The sequence below is a fragment of the Ixodes scapularis genome, unplaced genomic scaffold (genome assembly GCF_016920785.2).
Source record: "Ixodes scapularis isolate PalLabHiFi unplaced genomic scaffold, ASM1692078v2 PGA_scaffold5__190_contigs__length_132052651, whole genome shotgun sequence".
Taxonomy (NCBI): Eukaryota; Metazoa; Arthropoda; class Arachnida; order Ixodida; family Ixodidae; genus Ixodes; species Ixodes scapularis.
In genome coordinates this window covers 66,127,860-66,132,288 of record NW_024609880.1, presented here as the reverse complement: position 1 = coordinate 66,132,288, position 4,429 = coordinate 66,127,860, and the positions used below count along the sequence as shown (strand labels likewise).

The following is a 4,429-nucleotide window of genomic DNA, read 5'->3' as shown; positions in this document are numbered from 1 at the left end:
GGAGATAAATTGTTCACCAGCACAGTTGTTTCCTAGATATAAGCACAAGCTTGCACTCCTTCTATTTTCCTCAACTGCCAAATGTATGTGCAGCATTTGGTGTAGGCTATACGAGGTTGGTCAGAATGATTTTTTTTCTATAATTTAGCATCTCAGCATCTGTAAACAAAACTTGGAGTCTTTCAGGGCCTCTAGATGTGCAGGGCCACCTCCAGAAAATTATTTTGTGTTTGCCCGTCAGAGCCGCATGTTGGGATATGCATCTAAATAAGCAGCTCTGGTCTGTATGTTTGTTTGTCAACAGCTTGAGCCATTCCCTTTTTGCAGGTTTTATGTCAGTAGTGTTTCATGATTACAAGACAAACAAGGAGGCTAATGCACAGGTTGCAGCCATTAAAATTCTTTTATTTCGGAAGTGGGACAGCAATATTGAGGCTCATACATTTCTAAGTGTGCAGCGAGTAATGAAACGTAAACAAAGGAAGCAATACGTTCCACCATATTTTTAGCACAGGGTTCACATTAGTTCTAAACACAATCAAGAAAAGAAAATGGGTATTTTCACTGGGGAAAGAAACATGCAGGACACAGCATTCACAAGGCATGCCACTTAGAAATGCAAGAATCAAAGAGAAAATAACTTGTAAAATAATGAAAAAAGCATGATCCCATAATAAATGAGAAGATCACAAAAATGCAAACAAGACAAGGATGGAGGGAGGTGCGCATATAAAATGGATGGTCGCTTTGCATACCTTCCTTCATCTTTATCTTATTTCGACTGTTCTAGGTTTAGGTCATTATGCCCAAGCAAAGCATAAATCACATCATATTTGTGATAAACATCATATACATAAACATCAGTTAAACAAAGCATTTCAGTTAGGGATTATATGAATGATTGTGATTAATGAACTGTGGCTCACTATGTGCTCAAAAGTTTGAAAATGTGCACACCGTGCAACATACGTATTATCCCCATTTCATTGGTGCCACGAGGAAGGGGGGTTTTATACAGTACCACTCTGAATTTAGCCTGCTTGTTTTTCCACCCCTTTCAGGTGGCAGTTGCACTGATCTTCCCAACATTGCCCCCTGGCTGGCATGACTGGCAGAGCAGCAAGGATGGCTCATTCTCCCTAGGTTACGTGATGCTGTGCACGGAGTGACCATTTCAACTACCCGACGAGTATGGTGCCTGGAGCGAGTCTTCGACTGGTGTGTTTAGCCTCCTTTACCTGCCCATACATCAAAAGTGGTCACGAAGAGGCAACGAATGACGTCACAGAAGTCGAAGTGTCACGTTATTGCATGTTGCGATCCTGGCGGTTGGCCATTGAAAAGTTAAAGAGCAGCCGCAAGTACCACGAGGCGAACACGAGTGTCGCTGTTGTCACGGCGTCCCAACCACCGGCTGCTGGAGCTTCAGTGGACTGTCGAACTGGAGAGTGACCTGCAGCAGAACAGGCGTCTGCCACATCAACCACCGCCGCTGGGAGGATCGCGACCGGCGACAGTATGACACTTGTATGACGCACCGGGCAGAAATTGAGGGACCACTTTTTTGGACACTCTAGACACACCAGTCGGAGATGCATTCCAGGCACCATACCTATACAGTACCACTCTGGCTTCAGACTACTTGTTTTTCTACCCCTTTCAGCTGGCAGTCGCACTGATCTTCTCAACATTGTCCCCTGGCTGGTATGACTGGCAGAGCAGCAAGGATGGCTCGTTTTCCCTAGGTTACGTGATGCTGCGCACATAGTGATGATTTCAACTACCCAACGAGGCATAGGGATTGTCTTTTTCTTTCAGCAGTGTTGCGAGTCTTTATTTGGGCGGTGTTGTACCTGAATGAGTTAATAAATGTTACGAGTCAGAGAGACAATATATGATGTTTTCAAGAATTTGACAAATTATCATCCCAACATCTTCATTATGGAGGTTGCATGCAGATAATATGTGCATGGGTGTGAAGTTTAGTGCGAGTGAACAATTATAAAAAGGTCAACTCACTTTGTCTCGCCTTTATTGCAGTGGAAGAATTGTGATGTATTTTTTTCTTCACGAGGCAATAATATTTTGATTGTGGAGTGGGCACAAAAGTGTTGTGCCCGCGAATCGAGCTTGGTGCAAACCTGTGCATAATAATAAATCTTTTAGAGCAAAAAAAAAATTAAACCGGTGGCTATTGTTTCATTAGATATTGTTTCGGGGAAAGTTGGTAAACACTCCTCAGCATAGTACTAAACAATGCTTTCGACACATCCACTTGTCAAATGTTGCAGAAATCTTAAGAAAAGAAGATATGCCTTCTTTCAGCAAAGCCTTTCGACTAACTTTGAGCGAGATGTAATTCGAGAAGTATAATGTTTTGTCGTGAACAGCTACTGAACAAATACAGTAGTGAAACAACACATCAAAACTTGTTAAAAAGAATTTGTTGAAATGTGTCGCATCTGTAAATGGATTCGAGTGAGTTTTCAGCAGCTATATGACCAATTTTCTTCTAAGCAGCCATTTGACCCTTCAGAGATCACTTGAGAAGTTGAAATGCGTGGCAACACCAAACTAGAAAGCATTCCTGATTTTTCATATTTATTTTACTGACGCAGGGGGCAAGTACATACTACACGTCATTTTTTTAAAACAAGTAATCCACCACAAACAAAGAAGTGGGAATAACTGCTGCAATAAAGGGGATATTTGGCAGAGCTGGCCAAATTACTCATATTTTGTAATTAAATTACATTACTAATTACCTTTCTGAAAATTGCTGAAATGTAATTAAATTACATTACAAATTACCACAGCCAGAAAGTAATTAATTACCATTACAAATTACTTTTAAAAGTAATGACATTACTTTCGCATTACTTTAGTATAATTTTAAATATAAAGGAGCTATTGATAACTTCCTTTTACAGATAACTTTATTTACATTATTTACACCAGTTCATGGCACACAGCTAGAACTCTCTGTTGCATGTTTTCCGATGGACAGAGGAACGCACGCGACTGATCCGTTTCCCACCCCAACCCGGACAACTATTTTTGGAGATGACTGAGGACCCTCCGCGGATTATCTTCGGGAGGGGGGAGAACAAATGTCATTGTTCGCAAACTCGCGTCGAGGGCCGTTCCACCAGGAGCCTTAGTTCGACCTACTTCCCCTCCTTCGTTTCCCGAGAATGTCGAGCAGAAAAGCTCGAATGGAAGGCACTTACCAGCCCCATTTCTCACAGTGGAAGATAACACAGAGAGGGTACGCAGTATGCATCAGAAAAAGTAAGCGGAAACTTTCAAGAGGGGCCAGAAAACGTCGAATGCAAAACCGCAAAACATAGGTAGAGAATCGCGCTGAGCGGGTTTTCACAGTTCAAGAGAGTGGCAGAGAATGTCTAGCTGATAGCGGGCGCGAGAGTCGCACCAGCCGCATTAGCATCAGCAACATAGCGGCGGCCAAAGAGCGTTTCTGGAAAGGTGTAGAGGAAAAAGAAAAAGTAAAATAAAAAGAAAAGCGCTCTTGTGTATTGTGGACACAAAAAATATGCCTGGTGCAAAAAAGTAATTAGGTAATTTAATTACAATTACCGTCGCTGGAGTAATTCATTACATTACTGAATTACCTGCTACAAAAAGTAATGAATTACATTACTAATTACTGGAACAAGTAATTAAATTACTGTAATTTCATTACAGTAATTGCATTACTGCCAGCTCTGATATTTGGGGCAGTTGGTTCATTGCAAACAAAAAGCGCCGAATAAATGCAGGGACACAGACGAAGGGAAACAGGACAAGGCGCCTTGTCCTGTTTCTTTTTTTCTCTGTCCTTGTATTTTTTTGGCGCTTTTTGTTTTTAACAACTGCTAGCATGCATACAGGGAACGTTACATATTAGGGGTCAAGAGCTTGCATCAGCAAACGTGCGTGCGCACCACACATGCTTGCTCAGGTCCTTCGCGCCAGAAGCTCTGGAGACTTGTTTATTTTCGGTAAGCGGGGGAACCCACCTGATAGTTTATGCAGGCAACTGCTTTGAAGTTCTCATAAATGTCCGCATAATCGCCACCGGGGCCCGGGCTCTTGATACACGCGTGCGTGAACCCGGTTACTCGAAGGAGGCGAATGATTTCGGGAGCGCCGGGGAAGTGGACGAGTCCGGGCAGTCCGAACAACAGATGCCTTACGGTGAGACGCGTCACTCTCCCGATTGCGCCGCACGCCGTCTGTTGTGAAATGTTGACTGCTAGAAACATCTTGCCAGCAAAAGTCGCAGCGTGACGAGCAACTGTAGCTTGGGTATCAGCGGCAGCCGCATGTTGTCGCCGTTCGGATCAGGCCGTCAAGTCGCGGCCGAGCAGCTCCCGCGCCGTTGCCGTTCGTCGTCGCATATCCCGGTGGGATGCATTCAACCACGGAG

The 4,429-nt window shown here is 43.5% G+C and overlaps 1 long non-coding RNA gene across 1 annotated transcript; it reads left to right on the top strand.

The window, feature by feature from the left end:
* The first annotated feature begins 1,055 nt into the window (after positions 1 to 1,055).
* Positions 1,056 to 1,893, top strand: LOC120849950. The gene is made up of 2 exons (XR_005718023.2): positions 1,056 to 1,143; positions 1,664 to 1,893. It is a non-coding gene; the product is annotated as an uncharacterized LOC120849950 (long non-coding RNA).
* Positions 1,894 to 4,429: the final 2,536 nt, after the last annotated feature.